Below are 27,818 nucleotides of genomic sequence, written 5' to 3'. Positions count from 1 at the left end.
TGTCTATGTCTCGAACCATTCCTGTGACACTAGTTATAGATTCCGATGATTCACTTCAGGTTCACTGTATCCATCTGACCTCCTTATTGACGATGACACACAGTAATTGGATCAAAATTAAATACAAAAGGCACAATGCCAACTCAAGTACAAGAAGGCTGGCTCATCTTACTGTCTATTTTTTGAACCATTCCTGTGACACTAGTTATAGATTCCGTTGCTTCACTTCAGGATTACTGTATCCCTCTGACCGAATTATTGACGATGAAACACAGAAATTGCATCGGAATTAAATAGAACAGGCACAATGCCGACTTAAGTACAAGAGGACTGGCTCTTCTTACTGTCTATGTTTTGAACCTTTCCTTTGAGACCGATTCTAGATTCTTATGATTCACTTCAGGTTTACTGTATCCCTTGGACCTTCTTATTGACGACGAAACACAGAAATTGCATTGGAATTAAATAGAAAAGGCACAATGCCGACTTAAAAACAAGAAGAGTAACTCTTCTTACTGTCTATGCTTTGAACCATTCCTGTGACACTAGTTACAGATTACGATGCTTCACTTCGGGTTTACTGTATTTCTCTGACCTTTTTATTGACGATGAAACACAGAAATTGCGTCGGAATTAAATAGAAAAGGCACAATGACGACTCAAGTGCATGAAAACGGACTCTTCTTACTGTCTATGCTTTGAACCATTCCTGTGACACTAGTTATAGATTCCGATGCTTCACTTCAGGTTTACTGTATCCCTCTGACCTTCTTAATGACGATGAAACACAGAAACTGCATCGGAATTATATACAAAAGGCACAATGCCAACTCAAGTACATGAGGACTGGCTCTTCTTACTGTCTATGTGTTGAGCCCTTCCTGTGAGACCGGTTTTAGATTCCGGTTTACTGTATCCCTTTTCCCTTCTTATTGACGACGAAACACAGAAATTGCATCGGAATTAAATAGAAAAGTCACAATGCCGACTTACGTACAAGAAGACTGACTCTTCTTACTGCCTACGTTTTGAACCATTCCTGTGACACTAGTTATAGATTCCGATGCTTCACTTCAGGTTTACTGTATCCCTCTGACCTCCTTATTGAAGATGAAACACAGAAATTGCATCGTAATTAAATAGAAAAGGCACAATGCCGACTGAAGTACAAGACAACTGACTCTTCTTACCGTCTGTGCTTTGAACCATTCCTGTGACACTAGTTATAGATTCCGATTCTTCACTTCAGGTTTACTGTATCCCTCTGACCCCCGTATTGACGATGAAACACAGAAATTGCATCGGAATTAAATACATAACACACAATGCCGACTTAAGTACAAGAAAACTGACTCTTCTTACTGTCTTTGTTTTGAACCATTCCTGTGACAGTAGTTATAAATTCCGATGCTTCACTTCGGGTTTACTGTATCCCTCTGACCTTCTTATTGACGATGAAACACAGAAATTGCATCGGAATGATATACAAAAAGCACAGTGCCGACTCAAGTACAAGAGGACTGGCTCTTCTTACTGTCTATGTTTTGAACCTTTCCTGTGAGACCGGTTTTTGATTCCGACGCTTCACTTCAGGTTCACTGTATCCCTTGGACCCCATTATTGACGATGAAACACAGAAATTGCATAGGAAGTACATAGATAAGGCACAATGCTGACTTAAGTACAAGAAAACTGACTCTTCTTACTGTCTTTGATTTGAACCATTCCTGTGACACTAGTTATAGATTCCGATGCTTCACTTCAGGATTAGTGTATCCCTCTGACCTCCTTATTGACGATGAAACACAGAAATTGTATCGGAAATAAGTACAAAAGGCACAATGCCGACTCAAGTACAAGAAGGCTGGCTCTTCTTACTGTCTATGTTTTAAACCATTCTTCTGACACTAGTTATAAATTCCGATGCTTGACTTCAGGTTTACTGTATGCCTCTGACATTCTTATTGACGATGAAACACAGAAATTGCATCGGAATTAAATAGAAAAGGCACAATGCCGACTCAAGTACAAGAAAACTGACTCTTCTTACTGTCTATGTTTTAAACCATTCCTGTGACACTAGTTATAGATTCCGACGCTTCACTTCAGGTTTTCTGTATCCCTCTGACCTTCTTATTGACGATGAAACACAGAAATTGCGTCGGAATTAAATACAAAAAGCACAATGCCGACTCAAGTATAAGAGGACTGGCTCTTCTTACTGTCTATGTTTTGAACCTTTCCTGTGAGACCGGTTTTAGATTGCGATGCTTCACTTCAGGTTTACTGTATCCCTTGGACCTTCTTATTGACGACGAAACACAGAAATTGCATCGGAATTAAATACAAAAGGCACAATGCCTACTCAAGTACAAGAAGACTGGCTTTTCTTTCTGTCTATGTTTTGAACCATTCCTGTGACACTAGTTATAGATTCCGATGATTCACTTCAGGTTTACTGTATTCCCCTGACCTCCTTATTACCGATGTAACGCAGAATTTGCATCGGAATTAAATAGAAAAGGCACAATGCCGACTGAAGTACAAGACAACTGACTCTTCTTACTGTCTATGTTTTGGACTACTCCTGTGACACTAGTTATAGATTCCGTTGCTTCACTTCAGGTTTACTGTATCCCTCTGACCTTCTTGGTGACGATGAAACACAGAAATTGCATCGGATTTAAATAGAAAAGGCACAATGCCGACTTAAGTACAAGACAACTGACTCTTCTTACTGTCTATGTTTTGAACCATTCCTTTGACACTAGTTATAGACTCCGATGCTTCACTTCAGGTTTACTGTATCCCTCTGACCTTCTTATTGACGATGAAACACAGAAATTGCATCGGAATGATATACAAAAAGCACAGTGCCGACTCAAGTACAAGAGGACTGACTCTTCGTACTGTCTATGTTTTGAACCTTTCCTGTTAGACCGGTTTTTGATTCCGACGCTTCACTTCAGGTTCACTGTATCCCTTGGACCCCATTTTGACGATGAAACACAGAAATTGCATTGGAATTAAATACAAAAGGCACAATGCTGACTTAAGTACAAGAAAACTGACTCCTCTTACTGTCTATGTTTTGAACCATTCCTGTGACACTAGTTATAGATTCCGATGGTTCAATTCAGGTTTACTGTATCCCTCTGACATTCTTATTGACGATGAAACACAGACATTGCATCGGAATTAAATAGAAAAGACACAATGCCGATTCAAGTTCAAGAAAACTGACTCTTCTTACTGTCTATGTTTTCAACCATTTCTGTGACACTAGTTATAGATTCCGATGCTTCACTTCAGGTTTTCTGTATCCCTCTGACCTTCGTATTGACGATGAAACACAGAAATTGCATCGGAATTAAATACAAAAAGCACAATGCCGACTCAAGTACAAGAGGACTGGCTCTTCTTACTGTCTATGTTTTGAACCTTTCCTTTGAGACCGATTTTAGATTCTGATGCTTCACTTCAGGTTTACTGTATCCCTCTGACCTTCTTATTGACGATGAAACACCGAAATTGCATCGGAATTAAATGGAAAAGGCACAATGACGACTCAAGTACATGAAAACTGACTTTTCTTACAGTCTATGTATTGAACCATTCCTGTGACACTAGTTATAGATTTCAATGCTTCTCTTCAGGTTTACTGTATCCCTCTGACCTTCTTATTGACGAAGAAACACAGAAACTGCATCGGAATTATATACAAAAGGCACAATGCCAACTCAAGTACATGAGGACCGGCTCTTCTATCTGTCTATGTTTTGAGCCCCTCCTGTGAGACCGGTTTTAGATTCCGATGCTTCACTTCAGGCTTACTGTATCCCTTGCACCTTCTTATTGACGACGAAACACAGAAAATGCATTGGAATTAAATAGAATAGGCACAATGCCGACTTAAGTACAAGAAGACTGACTCTTCTTACCGTCTACGTTTTGAACCATTCCTGTGACACTAGTTATAGATTCCGATGCTTCACTTCTGGTTTACTGTATCCCCCTGACCTTCTTATTAACGAAGTAACACAGAATTTGCATCGGAATTAAATAGAAAAGGCACAATGCCGACTGAAGTACAAGACAACTGACTCTTCTTACTGTCTATGTTTTGGACCACTCCTGTGACACTAGTTATAGATTCCGTTGCTTCACTTCAGGTTTACTGTATCCCTCTGACCTTCTTGGTGACGATGAAACACAGAAATTGCATTGGATTTAAATAGAAAAGGCACAATGCCGACTTAAGTACAAGACAACTGACTCTTCTTTCTGTCTATGTTTTGAACCATTCCTGTGACACTAGTTATAGATTCCGATGCTTCACTTCAGGTTTACTGTAACCCTATGACCTTCTTATTGACGATGAAACACAGAAATGGCATTGGAATGATATACAAAAAGCACAGTGCCGACTCAAGTACAAGAGAACTGGCTAATCTTACTGTCTATGCTTTAAACCTTTCCTGTGAGACCGGTTTTTGATTCCGACGCTTCACTTCAGGTTCACTGTATCCCTTGGACCCCATTATTGACGATGAAACACAGAAATTGCATTGGTATTAAATACAAAAGGCACAATGCTGACTTAAGTACAAGAAAACTGACTCTTCTTACTGTCTATGTTTTGAACCATTCCTGTGACACTAGTTATAGATTCCGATGGTTCACTTCAGGTTTACTGTATCCCTCTGACATTCTTATTGACGATGAAACACAGACATTGCATCGGAATTAAATAGAAAAGACACAATGCCGATTCAAGTACAAGAAAACTGACTCTTCTTACTGTCTATGTTTTGAACCATTTCTGTGACACTAGTTATAGATTCCGATGCTTCACTTCAGGTTTTCTGTATCCCTCTGACCTTCTTATTGACGATGAAACACAGAAATTGCATCGGAGTTAAATACAAAAAGCACAATGCCGACTCAAGTACAAGAGGACTGGCTCTTCTTACTGTCTATGTTTTGAACCTTTCCTGTGAGACCGGTTTTAGATTGCGATGCTTCACTTCAGGTTTACTGTATCCCTTGACCTCCTTACTCACGACGAAACACAGAAATTGCATTGGAATTAAATAGAAAAGGCACAATGCCGACTTAAAAGCAAGAAGACTGACTCTTCTTACTGTCTATGTTTTGAACTATTCCTGTGACACTAGCTACAGATTCCGATGCTTCACTTCGGGTTTACTGTATCCCTCTGACCTTCTTATTGACGATGAAACACAGAAACTGCATCGGAATTATATACAAAAGGCACAATGCCAACTCAAGTACATGAGGATCGGCTCTTCTTATTGTCTATGTTTTGAACCATTCCTGTGACACTAGTTATAGATTCCGATGATTCACTTCAGGTTCACTGTATCCCTCTGACCTCCTTATTGACGATGACACACAGAAATTGCATCGGAATTAAATGCAAAAGGCACAATGCCGACTCAAGTACAAGAAGGCTGGCTCATCTTACTGTCTAGCTTTCGAACCATTCCTGTGACACTAGTTATAGATTCCGTTGCTTCACTTCAGGATTACTGTATCCCTCTGACCTTCTTATTGACGATGAAACATAGCAATTGCATCAGAATTAAATAGAACAGGCACAATGCTGACTTAAGTACAAGAGGACTGGCTCTTCTTACTGTCTATGTTTTGAACCTTTCCTTTGAGACCGATTTTAGATTCTGATGCTTCACTTCAGGTTTACTGTATCCCTTGACCTTCTTATTCGTGACGAAACACAGAAATTGCATTGGAATTAAATAGAAAAGGCACAATGCCGACTTAAAAACAAGAAGACTGACTCTTCTTACTGTCTATGTTTTGAACTATTCCTGTGACACAAGTTACAGATTCCGATGCTTCACTTCGGGTTTACTGTATCCCTATGACCTTCTTATTGACGATGAAACACAGAAACTGCATGGGAATTATATACAAAAGGCACAATGCCAACTCAAGTACATGAGGATCGGCTCTTCTTACTGTCTATGTTTTGATCCCTTCCTGTGAGACCGGTTTTAGATTCCGATGCTTCACTTCAGGTTTACTGTATCCCTTGCACCTTCCCATTGTCGACGAAACACAGAAAATGCATTGGAATTAAATAGAAAAGGCACAATGCCGACTTAAGTACAAGAAGACTGCCTCTTCTTACTGTCTACGTTTTGAACCATTCCTGTGACACTAGTTATAGATTCCGATGCTTCACTTCAGGTTTACTGTATCCCCCTGACCTCCTTATTGACGATGTAACACAGAATTTGCATCGGAATTAAATGGAAAAGGCACAATGCCGACTGAAGTACAAGGAGACTGACTCTTCTTACTGTCTATGTTTTGGACCACTCCTGTGACACCAGGTATAGATTCCGTTGCTCCACTTCAGGTGTACTGTATCCCTCTGACCTTCTTGGTGACGATGAAACACAGAAATTGCATCGGAATTAAACAGAAAAGGCACAATGCCGACTTAAGTACAAGACAACTGACTCTTCTTACTGTCTATGTTTTGAACCATTCCTGTGACACTAGTTATAGATTCCGATGCTTCACTTCATGTTTACTGTATCCCTCTGACCTTCTTATTGACGATGAAACACAGAAATTGCATCGGAATTATATACAAAAGGCACAATGCCGACTCAAGTAAAAGAGGACTGGATCTTCCTACTGTCTATGTTTTGAACCTCTCCTGTGAGACCGGTTTTAGATTCCGATGCTTCACTTCAGGTTTACTGTATCCCTTGGCCCTTCTTATTGACGACGAAACACAGAAATTGCATCGGAATTAAATAGAAAAGTCACAATGCCGACTTACGTACAAGAAGACTGACTCTTCTTACTGTCTACGTTTTGAACCATTCCTGTGACACTAGTTATAGATTCCGATGCTTCACTTCAGGTTTACTGTATCCCTCTGACCTCCTTATTGAAGATGAAACACAGAAATTGCATTGTAATTAAATAGAAAAGGCACAATGCCGACTTAAGTACAAGACAACTGACTCATCTTACTGTCTATGTTTTGAACCATTCCTGTGACACTAGTTATAGATTCCGATGCTTCACTTCAGGTTTTCTGTATCCCTCTGACCTCCTTATTGACGATGAAACACAGAAATTGCATCGGAATTAAATAGAAAAGGCACAATGCCGACTTAAGTACAAGACGACTGACCCTTCTTACTGTCTATGTTTTGAACCATTCCTGTGACACTAGTTACAGATTCCGATGCTTCACTTCAGGTTTATTGTATCTCTCTGACCTTCCTATTGACGATGAAACACAGAAATTGCATCGGAATTAAATACAATAGGCACAATGCCGACTTAAGTACAAGAAAACTGACTCTTCTTACTGTCTATGTTTTGAACCATTCCTGTGACAGTAGTTGTAAATTCCGATGCTTCACTTCGGGTTTACTGTATCCCTCTGACCTTCTTATTGACGATGAAACACAGAAATTGCATCGGAAAGATATACAAAGAGCACAGTGCTGACTCAAGTACAAGAGGACTGGCTCATCTTACTGTCTATGTTTTGAAACTTTCCTGTGAGACCAGTTTTTGATTCCGTCGCTTCACTTCAGGTTCACTGTATCCCGTGGACTTCATTATTGACGATGAAACACAGAAATTGCATTGGAATTAAATACAAAAGGCACAATACTAACTTAAGTACAAGAAAACTGACTCTTCTAACTGTCTATGTTTTGAACCATTCCTGTGACACTAGTTATAGATTCCGATGGTTCACTTAAGGTTTACTGTATCCCTCTGACATTCTTATTGACGATGAAACACAGACATTCCATCGGAATTAAATAGAAAGGACACAATGCCGATTCAAGTACAAGAAAACTGACTCTTCTTACTGTCTATGTTTTGAACCATTCCTGTGACACTAGTTACAGATTCCGATGCTTCACTTCAGGTTTACTGTATCCCTCTGACCTTCTTATTGACGATGAAATACAGAAATTGCATCAGAATTAAATAGAAAAGGCACAATGCCGACTTAAGTACAAGAAAACTGACTCTTCTTACTGTCTATGATTTGAACCATTTCTGTGACACTAGTTATAGATTCCGATGCTTCACTTCAGGTCTACTGTATCCCTCTGACCTTCTTATTAACGATGAAACACAGAAATTGCATCGGAATTAAATAGAAAACGCACAATGCCGACTTAAGTACAAGAAAACTGACTCTTCTTACTGTCTATGTCTTGAACCATTTCTGTGACACTAGTTATAGATTCCGATGCTTCACTTCAGGTTTACTGTATCCCTCTGACCTCCTTATTGACGATGAAACACAGAAATTGCATCGGAATTATATACAAAAGGCACAATGCCTACTCAAGTACAAGAGGACTGGCTCTTCTTACTGTCTATGTTTTGAAGCTTTCCTGTGAGACCGGTTTTAGATTGCGATGCTTCACTTCAGGTTTACTGTATCCCTTGGACGTTCTTATTGACGACGAAACACAGAAATTGCATCGGAATTAAATACAAAAGGCACAATGCCGACTCAAGTACAAGAAGACTGGCTTTTCTTTCTGTCTATGTTTTGAACCATTCCTGTGACACTAGTTATAGATTCCGATGATTCACTTCAGGTTCACTGTATCCCTCTGACCTCCTTATTGACGATCACACACAGAAATTGCATCGGAATTAAATGCAAAAGGCACAATGCCGACTCAAGTACAAGAAGTCTGGCTCATCTTACTGTCTATCTTTCGAACCATTCCTGTGACACTAGTTATAGATTCCGATGCTTCACTTCAGGTTTTCTGTATCCCTCTGACCTCCTTATTGACGATGAAACACAGAAATTGCATCGGAATTAAATAGAAAAGGCACAATGCCGACTTAAGTACATGACAACTGACCCTTCTTACTGTCTATGTTTTGAACCATTCCTGTGACCCTAGTTACAGATTCCGATGCTTCACTTCTGGTTTATTGTATCTCTCTGATCTTCTTATTCACAATGAAACACAGAAATTGCATCGGAATTAAATACAATAGGCACAATGCCGACTTAAGTACAAGAAAACTGACTCTTCTTACTGTCTATGCTTTGAACCATTCCTGTGACAGTAGTTATAAATTCCGATGCTTCACTTCGGGTTTACTGTATCCCTCTGACCTTCTTATTGACGATGAAACACAGAAATTGCATCGGAAAGATATACAAAAAGCACAGTGCTGACTCAAGTACAAGAGGACTGGCTCTTCTTACTGTCTATGTTTTGAACCTTTCCTGTGAGACCGGTTTTTGATTCCGACGCTTCACTTCAGGTTCACTGTATCCCGTGGACTTCATTATTGACGATGAAACACAGAAATTGCATTGGAATTAAATACAAAAGGCACAATACTGACTTAAGTACAAGAAAACTGACTCTTCTCACTGTCTATGTTTTGAACCATTCCTGTGACACTAGTTATAGATTCCGATGGATCACTTCAGGTTTACTGTATCCATCTGACATTCTTATTGACGATGAAACACTGACATTCCGTCGGAATTAAGTAGAAAAGACACAATGCCGATTCAAGTACAAGAAAACTGACTCTTCTAACTCTCTATGTTTTGAACCATTCCTGTGACACTAGTTACAGATTCCGATGCTTCACTTCAGGTTTACTGTATCCCTCTGACCTTCTTATTGACGATGAAATACAGATTTTGCATCAGAATTAAATAGAAAAGGCACAATGCCGACTTAAGTACAAGAAAACTGACTCTTCTTACTGTCTATGATTTGAACCATTTCTGTGACACTAGTTATAGATTCCGATGCTTCACTTCAGGTTTACTGTATCCCTCTGACCTTCTTATTGACGACGAAACACAGAAATTGCATCGGAATTAAATACAATAGGCACAATGCCGACTTAAGTACAAGAAAACTGACTCTTCTTACTGTCTATGTTTTGAACCATTCCTGTGACAGTAGTTATAAATTCCGATGCTTCACTTCGGGTTTACTGTATCCCTCTGACCTTCTTATTGACGATGAAACACAGAAATTGCATCGGAAAGATATACAAAAAGTGCTGACTCAAGTACAAGAGGACTGGCTCTTCTTACTGTCTATGTTTTGAACCTTTCCTGTGAGACCAGTTTTTGATTCCGTCGCTTCACTTCAGGTTCACTGTATCCCGTGGACTTCATTATTGACGATGAAACACAGAAATTGCATTGGAATTAAATACAAAAGGCACAATACTGACTTAAGTACAAGAAAACTGACTCTTCTCACTGTCTATGTTTTGAACCATTCCTGTGACACTAGTTATAGATTCCGATGGTTCACTTCAGGTTTACTGTATCCCTCTGACATTCTTATTGACGATGAAAAACAGACATTCCATCGGAATTAAATAGAAAAGACACAATGCCGATTCAAGTACAAGAAAACTGACTCTTCTTACTGTCTATGTTTTGAACCATTCCTGTGACACTAGTTACAGATTCCGATGCTTCACTTCAGGTTTACTGTATCCCTCTGACCTTCTTATTGACGATGAAATATAGAAATTGCATCAGAATTAAATAGAAAAGGCACAATGCCGACTTAAGTACAAGAAAACTGACTCTTCTTACTGTCTATGATTTGAACCATTTCTGTGACACTAGTTATAGATTCCGATGCTTCACTTCAGGTCTACTGTATCCCTCTGACCTTCTTATTAACGATGAAACACAGAAATTGCATCGGAATTAAATAGAAAACGCACAATGCCGACTTAAGTACAAGAAAACTGACTCTTCTTACTGTCTATGTTTTGAACCATTTCTGTGACACTAGTTATAGATTCCGATGCTTCACTTCAGGTTTACTGTATCCCTCTGACCTCCTTATTGACGATGAAACACAGAAATTGCATCGGAATTATATACAAAAGGCACAATGCCTACTCAAGTACAAGACGACTGGCTCTTCTTACTGTCTATGTTTTGAAGCTTTCCTGTGAGACCGGTTTTAGATTGCGATGCTTCACTTCAGATTTACTGTATCCCTTGGACGTTCTTATTGACGACGAAACACAGAAATTGCATCGGAATTAAATACAAAAGGCACAATGCCGACTCAAGTACAAGAAGACTGGCTTTTCTTTCTGTCTATGTTTTGAACCAATCCTGTGACACTAGTTATAGATTCCGATGATTCACTTCAGGTTCACTGTATCCCTCTGACCTCCTTATTGACGATCACACACAGAAATTGCATCGGAATTAAATGCAAAAGGCACAATGCCGACTCAAGTACAAGAAGGCTGGCTCATCTTACTGTCTATCTTTCGAACCATTCCTGTGACACTAGTTATAGATTCCGATGCTTCACTTCAGGTTTTCTGTATCCCTCTGACCTCCTTATTGACGATGAAACACAGAAATTGCATCGGAATTAAATAGAAAAGGCACAATGCCGACTTAAGTACATGACAACTGACCCTTCTTACTGTCTATGTTTTGAACCATTCCTGTGACCCTAGTTACAGATTCCGATGCTTCACTTCAGGTTTATTGTATCTCTCTGCCCTTCTTATTCACAATGAAACACAGAAATTGCATCGGAATTAAATACAATAGGCACAATGCCGACTTAAGTACAAGAAAACTGACTCTTCTTACTGTCTATGTTTTGAACCATTCCTGTGACAGTAGTTATAAATTCCGATGCTTCACTTCGGGTTTACTGTATCCCTCTGACCTTCTTATTGACGATGAAACACAGAAATTGCATCGGAAAGATATACAAAAAGCACAGTGCTGACTCAAGTACAAGAGGACTGGCTCTTCTTACTGTCTATGTTTTGAACCTTTCCTGTGAGACCAGTTTTTGATTCCGTCGCTTCACTTCAGGTTCACTGTATCCCGTGGACTTCATTATTGACGATGAAACACAGAAATTGCATTGGAATTAAATACAAAAGGCACAATACTGACTTAAGTACAAGAAAACTGACTCTTCTCACTGTCTATGTTTTGAACCATTCCTGTGACACTAGTTATAGATTCCGATGGTTCACTTCAGGTTTACTGTATCCCTCTGACATTCTTATTGACGATGAAAAACAGACATTCCATCGGAATTAAATAGAAAAGACACAATGCCGATTCAAGTACAAGAAAACTGACTCTTCTTACTGTCTATGTTTTGAACCATTCCTGTGACACTAGTTACAGATTCCGATGCTTCACTTCAGGTTTACTGTATCCCTCTGACCTTCTTATTGACGATGAAATATAGAAATTGCATCAGAATTATATAGAAAAGGCACAATGCCGACTTAAGTACAAGAAAACTGACTCTTCTTACTGTCTATGATTTGAACCATTTCTGTGACACTAGTTATAGATTCCGATGCTTCACTTCAGGTCTACTGTATCCCTCTGACCTTCTTATTAACGATGAAACACAGAAATTGCATCGGAATTAAATAGAAAACGCACAATGCCGACTTAAGTACAAGAAAACTGACTCTTCTTACTGTCTATGTTTTGAACCATTTCTGTGACACTAGTTATAGATTCCGATGCTTCACTTCAGGTTTACTGTATCCCTCTGACCTCCTTATTGACGATGAAACACAGAAATTGCATCGGAATTATATACAAAAGGCACAATGCCTACTCAAGTACAAGACGACTGGCTCTTCTTACTGTCTATGTTTTGAAGCTTTCCTGTGAGACCGGTTTTAGATTGCGATGCTTCACTTCAGATTTACTGTATCCCTTGGACGTTCTTATTGACGACGAAACACAGAAATTGCATCGGAATTAAATACAAAAGGCACAATGCCGACTCAAGTACAAGAAGACTGGCTTTTCTTTCTGTCTATGTTTTGAACCATTCCTGTGACACTAGTTATAGATTCCGATGATTCACTTCAGGTTCACTGTATCCCTCTGACCTCCTTATTGACGATCACACACAGAAATTGCATCGGAATTAAATGCAAAAGGCACAATGCCGACTCAAGTACAAGAAGGCTGGCTCATCTTACTGTCTATCTTTCGAACCATTCCTGTGACACTAGTTATAGATTCCGATGCTTCACTTCAGGTTTACTGTATCCCTCTGACCTTCTTATTGACGATGAAATACAGAAATTGCATCAGAATTAAATAGAAAAGGCACAATGCCGACTTAAGTACAAGAAAACTGACTCTTCTTACTGTCTATGATTTGAACCATTCCTGTGACACTAGTTATAGATTCCGATGGTTCACTTCAGGTTTACTGTATCCCTCTGACATTCTTATTGACGATGAAACACTGACATTCCGTCGGAACTAAATAGAAAAGACACAATGCCGATTCAAGTACAAGAAAACTGACTCTTCTTACTCTCTATGTTTTGAACCATTCCTGTGACACTAGTTACAGATTCCGATGCTTCACTTCAGGTTTACTGTATCCCTCTGACCTTCTTATTGACGATGAAATACAGAAATTGCATCAGAATTAAATAGAAAAGGCACAATGCCGACTTAAGTACAAGAAAACTGACTCTTCTTACTGTCTATGATTTGAACCATTTCTGTGACACTAGTTATAGATTCCGATGCTTCACTTCAGGTTTACTGTATCCCTCTGACCTTCTTATTGACGACGAAACACAGAAATTGCATCGGAATTAAATACAATAGGCACAATGCCGACTTAAGTACAAGAAAACTGACTCTTCTTACTGTCTATGTTTTGAACCATTCCTGTGACAGTAGTTATAAATTCCGATGCTTCACTTCGGGTTTACTGTATCCCTCTGACCTTCTTATTGACGACGAAACACAGAAATTGCATCGGAATTAAATACAATAGGCACAATGCCGACTTAAGTACAAGAAAACTGACTCTTCTTACTGTCTATGTTTTGAACCATTCCTGTGACACTAGTTATAGATTCCGATGGTTCACTTCAGGTTTACTGTATCCCTCTGACATTCTTATTGACGATGAAACACAGACATTCCATCGGAATTAAATAGAAAAAACACAATGCCGATTCAAGTACAAGAAAACTGACTCTTCTTACTGTCTATGTTTTGAACCATTCCTGTGACACTAGTTACAGATTCCGATGCTTCACTTCAGGTTTACTGTATCCCTCTGACCTTCTTATTGACGATGAAATACAGAAATTGCATCAGAATTAAATAGAAAAGGCACAATGCCGACTTAAGTACAAGAAAACTGACTCTTCTTACTGTCTATGATTTGAACCATTTCTGTGACACTAGTTATAGATTCCGATGTTTCACTTCAGGTCTACTGTATCCCTCTGACCTTCTTATTAACGATGAAACACAGGAATTGCATCGGAATTAAATAGAAAACGCACAATGCCGACTTAAGTACAAGAAAACTGACTCTTCTTACTGTCTATGTTTTGAACCATTTCTGTGACACTAGTTATAGATTCCGATGCTTCACTTCAGGTTTACTGTATCCCTCTGACCTCCTTATTGACGATGAAACACAGAAATTGCATCGGAATTATATACAAAAGGCACAATGCCTACTCAAGTACAAGACGACTGGCTCTTCTTACTGTCTATGTTTTGAAGCTTTCCTGTGAGACCGGTTTTAGATTGCGATGCTTCACTTCAGATTTACTGTATCCCTTGGACGTTCTTATTGACGACGAAACACAGAAATTGCATCGGAATTAAATACAAAAGGCACAATGCCGACTCAAGTACAAGAAGACTGGCTTTTCTTTCTGTCTATGTTTTGAACCATTCCTGTGACACTAGTTATAGATTCCGATGATTCACTTCAGGTTCACTGTATCCCTCTGACCTCCTTATTGACGACGAAACACAGAAATTGCATCGGAATTAAATGCAAAAGGCACAATGCCGACTCAAGTACAAGAAGGCTGGCTCATCTTACTGTCTATCTTTCGAACCATTCCTGTGACACTAGTTATAGATTCCGATGCTTCACTTCAGGTTTACTGTATCCCTCTGACATTCTTATTGACGATGAAACACTGACATTCCGTCGGAATTAAATAGAAAAGACACAATGCCGATTCAAGTACAAGAAAACTGACTCTTCTTACTCTCTATGTTTTGAACCATTCCTGTGACACTAGTTACAGATTCCGATGCTTCACTTCAGGTTTACTGTATCCCTCTGACCTTCTTATTGACGATGAAATACAGAAATTGCATCAGAATTAAATAGAAAAGGCACAATGCCGACTTAAGTACAAGAAAACTGACTCTTCTTACTGTCTATGATTTGAACCATTTCTGTGACACTAGTTATAGATTCCGATGCTTCACTTCAGGTTTACTGTATCCCTCTGACATTCTTATTGACGACGAAACACAGAAATTGCATCGGAATTAAATACAATAGGCACAATGCCGACTTAAGTACAAGAAAACTGACTCTTCTTACTGTCTATGTTTTGAACCATTCCTGTGACAGTAGTTATAAATTCCGATGCTTCACTTCGGGTTTACTGTATCCCTCTGACCTTCTTATTGACGATGAAACACAGAAATTGCATCGGAAAGATATACAAAAAGTGCTGACTCAAGTACAAGAGGACTGGCTCTTCTTACTGTCTATGTTTTGAACCTTTCCTGTGAGACCAGTTTTTGATTCCGTCGCTTCACTTCAGGTTCACTGTATCCCGTGGACTTCATTATTGACGATGAAACACAGAAATTGCATTGGAATTAAATACAAAAGGCACAATACTGACTTAAGTACAAGAAAACTGACTCTTCTCACTGTCTATGTTTTGAACCATTCCTGTGACACTAGTTATAGATTCCGATGGTTCACTTCAGGTTTACTGTATCCCTCTGACATTCTTATTGACGATGAAACACAGACATTCCATCGGAATTAAATAGAAAAAACACAATGCCGATTCAAGTACAAGAAAACTGACTCTTCTTACTGTCTATGTTTTGAACCATTCCTGTGACACTAGTTACAGATTCCGATGCTTCACTTCAGGTTTACTGTATCCCTCTGACCTTCTTATTGACGATGAAATACAGAAATTGCATCAGAATTAAATAGAAAAGGCACAATGCCGACTTAAGTACAAGAAAACTGACTCTTCTTACTGTCTATGATTTGAACCATTTCTGTGACACTAGTTATAGATTCCGATGTTTCACTTCAGGTCTACTGTATCCCTCTGACCTTCTTATTAACGATGAAACACAGAAATTGCATCGGAATTAAATAGAAAACGCACAATGCCGACTTAAGTACAAGAAAACTGACTCTTCTTACTGTCTATGTTTTGAACCATTTCTGTGACACTAGTTATAGATTCCGATGCTTCACTTCAGGTTTACTGTATCCCTCTGACCTCCTTATTGACGATGAAACACAGAAATTGCATCGGAATTATATACAAAAGGCACAATGCCTACTCCAGTACAAGACGACTGGCTCTTCTTACTGTCTATGTTTTGAAGCTTTCCTGTGAGACCGGTTTTAGATTGCGAAGCTTCACTTCAGATTTACTGTATCCCTTGGACGTTCTTATTGACGACGAAACACAGAAATTGCATTGGAATTAAATACAAAAGGCACAATGCCGACTCAAGTTCAAGAAGACTGGCTTTTCTTTCTGTCTATGTTTTGAACCATTCCTGTGACACTAGTTATAGATTCCGATGATTCACTTCAGGTTCACTGTATCCCTCTGACCTCCTTATTGACGATCACACACAGAAATTGCATCGGAATTAAATGCAAAAGGCACAATGCCGACTCAAGTACAAGAAGGCTGGCTCATCTTACTGTCTATCTTTCGAACCATTCCTGTGACACTAGTTATAGATTCCGATGCTTCACTTCAGGTTTTCTGTATCCCTCTGACCTCCTTATTGACGATGAAACACAGAAATTGCATCGGAATTAAATAGAAAAGGCACAATGCCGACTTAAGTACATGACAACTGACCCTCCTTACTGTCTATGCTTTGAACCATTTCTGTGACCCTAGTTACAGATTCCGATGCTTCACTTCAGGTTTATTGTATCTCTCTGACCTTCTTATTCACAATGAAACACAGAAATTGCATCGGAATTAAATACAATAGGCACAATGCCGACTTAAGTACAAGAAAACTGACTCTTCTTACTGTCTATGTTTTGAACCATTCCTGTGACAGTAGTTATAAATTCCGATGCTTCACTTCGGGTTTACTGTATCCCTCTGACCTTCTTATTGACGATGAAACACAGAAATTGCATCGGAAAGATATACAAAAAGCACAGTGCTGACTCAAGTACAAGAGGACTGGCTCTTCTTACTGTCTATGTTTTGAACCTTTCCTGTGAGACCGGTTTTTGATTCCGACGCTTCACTTCAGGTTCACTGTATCCCGTGGACTTCATTATTGACGATGAAACACAGAAATTGCATTGGAATTAAATACAAAAGGCACAATACTGACTTAAGTGCAAGAAAACTGACTCTTCTCACTGTCTATGTTTTGAACCATTCCTGTGACACTAGTTATAGATTCCGATGGTTCACTTCAGGTTTACTGTATCCCTCTGACATTCTTATTGACGATGAAACACTGACATTCCGTCGGAATTAAATAGAAAAGACACAATGCCGATTCAAGTACAAGAAAACTGACTCTTCTTACTCTCTATGCTTTGAACCATTCCTGTGACACTAGTTACAGATTCCGATGCTTCACTTCAGGTTTACTGTATCCCTCTGACCTTCTTATTGACGATGAAATACAGAAATTGCATCAGAATTAAATAGAAAAGGCACAATGCCCACTTAAGTACAAGAAAACTGACTCTTCTTACTGTCCATGATTTGAACCATTTCTGTGACACTAGTTATAGTTTCCGATGCTTCACTTCAGGTTTACTGTATCCCTCATACCTTCTTATTGACGACGAAACACAGAAATTGCATCGGAATTAAATACAATTGGCACAATGCCGACTTAAGTACAAGAAAACTGACTCTTCTTACTGTCTATGTTTTGAACCATTCCTGTGACAGTAGTTATAAATTCCGATGCTTCACTTCGGGTTTACTGTATCCCTCTGACCTTCTTATTGACGATGAAACACAGAAATTGCATCGGAAAGATATACAAAAAGCACAGTGCTGACTCAAGTACAAGAGGACTGGCTCTTCTTACTGTCTATGTTTTGAACCTTTCCTGTGAGACCAGTTTTTGATTCCGTCGCTTCACTTCAGGTTCACTGTATCCCGTGGCTTCATTATTGACGATGAAACACAGAAATTGCATTGGAATTAAATACAAAAGGCACAATACTGACTTAAGTACAAGAAAACTGACTCATCTCACTGTCTATGTTTTGAACCATTCCTGTGACACTAGTTATAGATTCCGATGGTTCACTTCAGGTTTACTGTATCCCTATGACATTCTTATTGACGATGAAACACAGACATTCCATCGGAATTAAATAGAAAAGACACAATGCCGATTCAAGTACAAGAAAACTGACTCTTCTTACTGTCTATGTTTTGAACCATTCCTGTGACACTAGTTACAGATTCCGATGCTTCACTTCAGGTTTACTGTATCCCTCTGACCTTCTTATTGACGATGAAATACAGAAATTGCATCAGAATTAAATAGAAATGCACAATGCCGACTTAAGTACAAGAAAACTGACTCTTCTTACTGTCTATGATTTGAACCATTTCTGTGACACTAGTTATAGATTCCGATGCTTCACTTCAGGTCTACTGTATCCCTCTGACCTTCTTATTAACGATGAAACACAGAAATTGCATCGGAATTAAATAGAAAACGCACAATGCCGACTTAAGTACAAGAAAACTGACTCTTCTTACTGTCTATGTTTTGAACCATTTCTGTGACACTAGTTATAGATTCCGATGCTTCACTTCAGGTTTACTGTATCCCTCTGACCTCCTTATTGACGATGAAACACAGAAATTGCATCGGAATTATATACAAAAGGCACAATGCCTACTCAAGTACAAGAGGACTGGCTCTTCTTACTGTCTATGTTTTGAAGCTTTCCTGTGAGACCGGTTTTAGAATGCGATGCTTCACTTCAGATTTACTGTATCCCTTGGACGTTCTTATTGACGACGAAACACAGAAATTGCATCGGAATTAAATACAAAAGGCACAATGCCGACTCAAGTACAAGAAGACTGGCTTTTCTTTCTGTCTATGTTTTGAACCATTCCTGTGACACTAGTTATAGATTCCGATGATTCACTTCAGGTTCACTGTATCCCTCTGACCTCCTTATTGACGATCACACACAGAAATTGCATCGGAATTAAATGCAAAAGGCACAATGCCGACTCAAGTACAAGAAGGCTGGCTCATCTTACTGTCTATCTTTCGAACCATTCCTGTGACACTAGTTATAGATTCCGATGCTTCACTTCAGGTTTTCTGTATCCCTCTGACCTCCTTATTGACGATGAAACACAGAAATTGCATCGGAATTAAATAGAAAAGGCACAATGCCGACTTAAGTACATGACAACTGACCCTTCTTACTGTCTATGTTTTGAACCATTCCTGTGACCCTAGTTACAGATTCCGATGCTTCACTTCAGGTTTATTGTATCTCTCTGACCTTCTTATTCACAATGAAACACAGAAATTGCATCGGAATTAAATACAATAGGCACAATGCCGACTTAAGTACAAGAAGACTGACTCTTCTTACTGTCTATGTTTTGAACCATTCCTGTGACAGTAGTTATAAATTCCGATGCTTCACTTCGGGTTTACTGTATCCCTCTGACCTTCTTATTGACGATGAAACACAGAAATTGCATCGGAAAGATATACAAAAAGCATAGTGCTGACTCAAGTACAAGAGGACCGGCTCTTCTTACTGTCTATGTTTTGAACCTTTCCTGTGAGACCGGTTTTTGATTCCGACGCTTCACTTCAGGTTCACTGTATCCCGTGGACTTCATTATTGACGATGAAACACAGAAATTGCATTGGAATTAAATACAAAAGGCACAATACTGACTTAAGTACAAGAAAACTGACTCTTCTCACTGTCTATGTTTTGAACCATTCCTGTGACACTAGTTATAGATTCCGATGGTTCACTTCAGGTTTACTGTATCCCTCTGACATTCTTATTGACGATGAAACACAGACATTCCGTCGGAATTAAATAGAAAAGACACAATGCCGATTCAAGTACAAGAAAACTGACTCTTCTTACTCTCTATGTTTTGAACCATTCCTGTGACACTAGTTACAGATTCCGATGCTTCACTTCAGGTTTACTGTATCCCTCTGACCTTCTTATTGACGATGAAATACAGAAATTGCATCAGAATTAAATAGAAAAGGCACAATGCCGACTTAAGTACAAGAAAACTGACTCTTCTTACTGTCTATGATTTGAACCATTTCTGTGACACTAGTTATAGATTCCGATGCTTCACTTCAGGTCTACTGTATCCCTCTGACCTTCTTATTAACGATGAAACACAGAAATTGCATCGGAATTAAATAGAAAATGCACAATGCCGACTTAAGTACAAGAAAACTGACTCTTCTTACTGTCTATGTTTTGAACCATTTCTGTGACACTAGTTATAGATTCCGATGCTTCACTTCAGGTTTACTGTATCCCTCTGACCTCCTTATTGACGATGAAACACAGAAATTGCATCGGAATTATATACAAAAGGCACAATGCCTACTCAAGTACAAGAGGACTGGCTCTTCTTACTGTCTATGTTTTGAAGCTTTCCTGTGAGACCGGTTTTAGATTGCGATGCTTCTCTTCAGGTTTACTGTATCCCTTGGACGTTCTTATTGACGACGAAACACAGAAATTGCATCGGAATTAAATACAAAAGGCACAATGCCGACTCAACTACAAGAAGACTGGCTTTTCTTTCTGTCTATGTTTTGAACCATTCATGTGACACTAGTTATAGATTCCGATGATTCACTTCAGGTTCACTGTATCCCTCTGACCTCCTTATTGACGATCACACACAGAAATTGCATCGGAATTAAATGCAAAAGGCACAATGCCGACTCAAGTACAAGAAGGCTGGCTCATCTTACTGTCTATCTTTCGAACCATTCCTGTGACACTAGTTATAGATTCCGATGCTTCACTTCAGGTTTTCTGTATCCCTCTGACCTCCTTATTGACGATGAAACACAGAAATTGCATCGGAATTAAATAGAAAAGGCACAATGCCGACTTAAGTACATGACAACTGACCCTTCTTACTGTCTATGTTTTGAACCATTCCTGTGACCCTAGTTACAGATTCCGATGCTTCACTTCAGGTTTATTGTATCTCTCTGACCTTCTTATTCACAATGAAACACAGAAATTGCATCGGAATTAAATACAATAGGCACAATGCCGACTTAAGTACGAGAAAACTGACTCTTCTTACTGTCTATGTTTTGATCCATTCCTGTGACAGTAGTTATAAATTCCGATGCTTCACTTAGGGTTTACTGTATCCCTCTGACCTTCTTATTGACGATGAAACACAGAAATTGCATCGGAAAGATATACAAAAAGCACAGTGCTGACTCAAGTACTAGAGGACTGGCTCTTCTTACTGTCTATGTTTTGAACCTTTCCTGTGAGACCGGTTTTTGATTCCGACGCTTCACTTCAGGTTCACTGTATCCCGTGGACTTCATTATTGACGATGAAACACAGAAATTGCATTGGAATTAAATACAAAAGGCACAATACTGACTTAAGTACAAGAAAACTGACTCTTCTCACTGTCTATGTTTTGAACCATTCCTGTGACACTAGTTATAGATTCCGATGGTTCACTTCAGGTTTACTGTATCCCTCTGATATTCTTATTGAATATGAAACACAGACATTCCGTCGGAATTAAATAGAAAAGACACAATGCCGATTCAAGTACAAGAAAACTGACTCTTCTTACTCTCTATGTTTTGAACCATTCCTGTGACACTAGTTACAGATTCCGATGCTTCACTTCAGGTTTACTGTATCCCTCTGACCGTCTTATTGACGATGAAATACAGAAATTGCATCAGAATTAAATAGAAAAGGCACAATGCCGACTTAAGTACAAGAAAACTGACTCTTCTTACTGTCTATGATTTGAACCATTTCTGTGACACTAGTTATAGATTCCGATGCTTCACTTCAGGTTTACTGTATCCCTCTGACCTTCTTATTGACGACGAAACACAGAAATTGCATCGGAATTAAATAGAAAACGCACAATGCCGACTTAAGTACAAGAAAACTGACTCTTCTTACTGTCTATGTTTTGAACCATTTCTGTGACACTAGTTACAGATTCCGATGCTTCACTTCGGGTTTACTGTATCCCTCTGGCCTTCTTATTGACGATGAAACACAGAAATTGCATCGGCATTAAATAGAAAAGGCACAATGACGACTCAAGTACATGAAAACTGACTCTTCTTACTGTCTATGTTTTGGACCACTCCTGTGACACCAGGTATAGATTCCGTTGCTCCACTTCAGGTGTACTGTATCCCTCTGACCTTCAGGGTGACGATGAAACACAGAAATTGCATCGGAATTAAGCAGAAAAGGCACAATGCCGACTAAGGTACAAGACAACTGACTCTTCTTACTGTCTATGTTTTGAACCATTCCTGTGACACTAGTTATAGATTCCGATGCTTCACTTCATGTTTACTGTATCCCTCAGACCTTCTTATTGACGATGAAACACAGAAATTGCATCGGAATTATATACAAAAGGCACAATGCCGACTCAAGTAAAAGAGGACTTGCTCTTCCTACTGTCTATGTTCTGAACCTCTCCTGTGAGACCGGTTTTAGATTCCGATGCTTCACTTCAGGTTTACTGTATCTCTTGGCCCTTCTTATTGACGACGAAACACAGAAATTGCATCGGAATTAAATAGAAAAGGCACAATGCCGACTTACGTACAAGAAGACTGACTCTTCTTACTGTCTACGTTTTGAACCATTCCTGTGACACTAGTTATAGATTCCGATGCTTCACTTCAGGTTTACTGTATCCCTCTGACCTCCTTATTGAAGATGAAACACAGAAATTGCATCGGAATTAAATAGAAAAGGCACAATGCCGACTTAAGTACAAGACAATTGACCCTTCTTACTGTCTATGTTTTGAACCATTCCTGTGACACTAGTTACAGATTCCGATGCTTCACTTCAGGTTTATTGTATCTCTCTGACCTTCTTATTGACGATGAAACATAGAAATTGCATCGGAATTAAATACAAAAGGCACAATGCCGGTACAAGAAAACTAACTCATCTTACTGTCTATGTTTTGAACCATTCCTGTGGCAGTAGTTATAAATTCCGATGCTTCACTTCGGGTTTACTGTATCCCTCTGACCTTCTTATTGACGATGAAACACAGAAATTGCATCGGAATGATATACAAAAAGCACAGTGCTGACTCAAGTACAAGAGGACTGGCTCTTCTTACTGTCTATGTTTTGAACCTTTCCTGTGAGACCGGTTTTTGATTCCGACAAACACTTCAGGTTCACTGTATCCCTTGGACCCCATTATTGACCATGAAACACAGAAATTCCATTGGAATTAAATACAAAAGGCACAATACTGACTTAAGTACAGGAAGACTGACTCTTCTTACTGTCTATGTTTTGAACCATTCCTGTGACACTAGTTATAGATTCCGATGGTTCACTTCAGGTTTACTGTATCCCTCTGACATTCTGATCGACGATGAAACACAGACATTGCATCGGAATTAAATAGAAAAGACATAATGCCGATTCAAGTACAAGAAAACTGACTCTTCTTACTGTCTATGGTTTGAACCATTCCTGTGACACTAGTTATAGATTCCGATGCTTCGCTTCAGGTTTACTGTATCGCCCTGACCTCCTTATTGACGATGTAACACAGAATTTGCATCGGAATTAAATAGAAATGTCACAATGCAGACTGAAGTACAAGACAACTGACTCTTCTTACTGTCTATGTTTTGGCCCACTCCAGTGACACCAGGTATAGATTCCGTTGCTCCACTTCAGGTGTACTGTATCCCTCTGACCTGCTTGGTGACGATGAAACACAGAAATTGCATCGTAATTAAATAGAAAAGGCACAATGCCGACTTAAGTACAAGACAACTGACTCATCTTACTGTCTATGTTTTGAACCATTCCTGTGACACTAGTTATAGATTCCGATGCTTCACTTCAGGTTTATTGTATCTCTCTGACCTTCTTATTGACGATGAAACACAGAAATTACATCGGAATTAAATTCAAAAGGCACAATGCCGACTCAAGTACAAGAAGGCTGGCTCATCTTACTGTCTATCTTTCGAACCATTCCTGTGACACTAGTTATAGATTCCGATGCTTCACTTCAGGTTTTCTGTATCCCTCTGACCTCCTTATTGACGATGAAACACAGAAATTGCATCGGAATTAAATAGAAAAGGCACAATGCCGACTTAAGTACATGACAACTGACCCTTCTTACTGTCTATGTTTTGAACCATTCCTGTGACCCTAGTTACAGATTCCGATGCTTCACTTCAGGTTTATTGTATCTCTCTGACCTTCTTATTCACAATGAAACACAGAAATTGCATCGGAATTAAATACAATAGGCACAATGCCGACTTAAGTACAAGAAAACTGACTCTTCTTACTGTCTATGTTTTGAACCATTCCTGTGACAGTAGTTATAAATTCCGATGCTTCACTTCGGGTTTACTGTATCCCTCTGACCTTCTTATTGACGATGAAACACAGAAATTGCATCGGAAAGATATACAAAAAGCACAGTGCTGACTCAAGTACAAGAGGACTGGCTCTTCTTACTGTCTATGTTTTGAACCTTTCCTGTGAGACCGGTTTTTGATTCCGACGCTTCACTTCAGGTTCACTGTATCCCGTGGACTTCATTATTGACGATGAAACACAGAAATTGCATTGGAATTAAATACAAAAGGCACAATACTGACTTAAGTACAAGAAAACTGACTCTTCTCACTGTCTATGTTTTGAACCATTCCTGTGACACTAGTTATAGATTCCGATGGTTCACTTCAGGTTTACTGTATCCCTCTGACATTCTTATTGACGATGAAACACAGACATTCCGTCGGAATTAAATAGAAAAGACACAATGCCGATTCAAGTACAAGAAAACTGACTCTTCCTACTCTCTATGTTTTGAACCATTCCTGTGACACTAGTTACAGATTCCGATGCTTCACTTCAGGTTTACTGTATCCCTCTGACCTTCTTATTGACGATGAAATACAGAAATTGCATCAGAATTAAATAGAAAAGGCACAATGCCGACTTAAGTACAAGAAAACTGACTCTTCTTACTGTCTATGATTTGAACCATTTCTGTGACACTAGTTATAGATTCCGATGCTTCACTTCAGGTTTACTGTATCCCTCTGACCTTCTTATTGACGACGAAACACAGAAATTGCATCGGAATTAAATACAATAGGCACAATGCCGACTTAAGTACAAGAAAACTGACTCTTCTTACTGTCTATGTTTTGAACAATTCCTGTGACAGTAGTTATAAATTCCGATGCTTCACTTCGGGTTTACTGTATCCCTCTGACCTTCTTATTGACGATGAAACACAGAAATTGCATCGGAAAGATATACAAAAAGCACAGTGCTGACTCAAGTAGAAGAGGACTGGCTCTTCTTACTGTCTATGTTTTGAACCTTTCCTGTGAGACCAGTTTTTGATTCCGTCGCTTCACTTCAGGTTCACTGTATCCCGTGGACTTCATTATTGACGATGAAACACAGAAATTGCATTGGAATTAAATACAAAAGGCACAATACTGACTTAAGTACAAGAAAACTGACTCTTCTCACTGTCTATGTTTTGAACCATTCCTGTGACACTAGTTATAGATTCCGATGGTTCACTTCAGGTTTACTGTATCCCTCTGACATTCTTATTGACGATGAAACACAGACATTCCATCGGAATTAAATAGAAAAGACACAATGCCGATTCAAGTACAAGAAAACTGACTCTTCTTACTGTCTATGTTTTGAACCATTATTGTGACACTAGTTACAGATTCCGATGCTTCACTTCAGGTTTACTGTATCCCTCTGACCTTCTTATTGACGATGAAATACAGAAATTGCATCAGAATTAAATAGAAAAGGCACAATGCCGACTTAAGTACAAGAAAACTGACTCTTCTTACTGTCTATGATTTGAAACATTTCTGTGACACTAGTTATAGATTCCGATGCTTCACTTCAGGTCTACTGTATCCCTCTGACCTTCTTATTAACGATGAAACACAGAAATTGCATCGGAATTAAATAGAAAACGCACAATGCCGACTTAAGTACAAGAAAACTGACTCTTCTTACTGTCTATGTTTTGAACCATTTCTGTGACACTAGTTATAGATTCCGATGCTTCACTTCAGGTTTACTGTATCCCTCTGACCTCCTTATTGACGATAAAACACAGAAATTGCATCGGAATTATATACAAAAGGCACAATGCCTACTCAAGTACAAGAGGACTGGCTCTTCTTACTGTCTATGTTTGAAGCTTTCCTGTGAGACCGGTTTTAGATTGCGATGCTTCACTTCAGGTTTACTGTATCCCTTGGACGTTCTTATTGACGACGAAACACAGAAATTGCATCGGAATTAAATACAAAAGGCACAATGCCGACTCAAGTACAAGAAGACTGGCTTTTCTTTCTGTCTATGCTTTGAACCATTCCTGTGACACTAATTATAGATTCCGATGATTCACTTCAGGTTCACTGTATCCCTCTGACCTCCTTATTGACGATCACACACAGAAATTGCATCGGAATTAATTGCAAAAGGCACAATGCCGACTCAAGTACAAGAAGGCTGGCTCATCATACTGTCTATCTTTCGAACCATTCCTGTGACACTAGTTATAGATTCCGATGCTTCACTTTAGGTTTTCTGTATCCCTCTGACCTCCTTATTGACGATGAAACACAGAAATCGCATCGGAATTAAATAGGAAAGGCACAATGCCGACTTAAGTACATGACAACTGACCCTTCTTACAGTCTATGTTTTGAACCATTCCTGTGACCCTAGTTACAGATTCCGATGCTTCACTTCAGGTTTATTGTATCTCTCTGACCTTCCCTTTCACAATGAAACACAGAAATTGCATCGGAATTAAATACAATAGGCACAATGCCGACTTAAGTACAAGAAAACTGACTCTTCTTACTGTCTATGTTTTGAACCATTCCTGTGACAGTAGTTATAAATTCCGATGCTTCACTTCGGGTTTACTGTATCCCTCTGACCTTCTTATTGACGATGAAACACAGAAATTGCATCGGAAAGATATACAAAAAGCACAGTGCTGACTCAAGTACAAGAGGACTGGCTCTTCTTACTGTCTATGTTTTGAACCTTTCCTGTGAGACCGGTTTTTGATTCCGACGCTTCACTTCAGGTTCACTGTATCCCGTGGACTTCATTATTGACGATGAAACACAGAAATTGCATTGGAATTAAATACAAAAGGCACAATACTGACTTAAGTACAAGAAAACTGACTCTTCTCGCTGTCTATGTTTTGAACCATTCCTGTGACACTAGTTATAGATTCCGATGGTTCACTTCAGGTTTACTGTATCCCTCTGACATTCTTATTGACGATGAAACACAGACATTCCGTCGGAATTAAATAGAAAAGACACAATGCCGATTCAAGTACAAGAAAACTGAC

This window comes from Schistocerca serialis, unplaced genomic scaffold (assembly GCF_023864345.2).
Source record: "Schistocerca serialis cubense isolate TAMUIC-IGC-003099 unplaced genomic scaffold, iqSchSeri2.2 HiC_scaffold_1362, whole genome shotgun sequence".
Lineage (NCBI taxonomy): Eukaryota > Metazoa > Arthropoda > Insecta > Orthoptera > Acrididae > Schistocerca > Schistocerca serialis.
Note: the sequence above shows the minus strand (reverse complement) of the source record.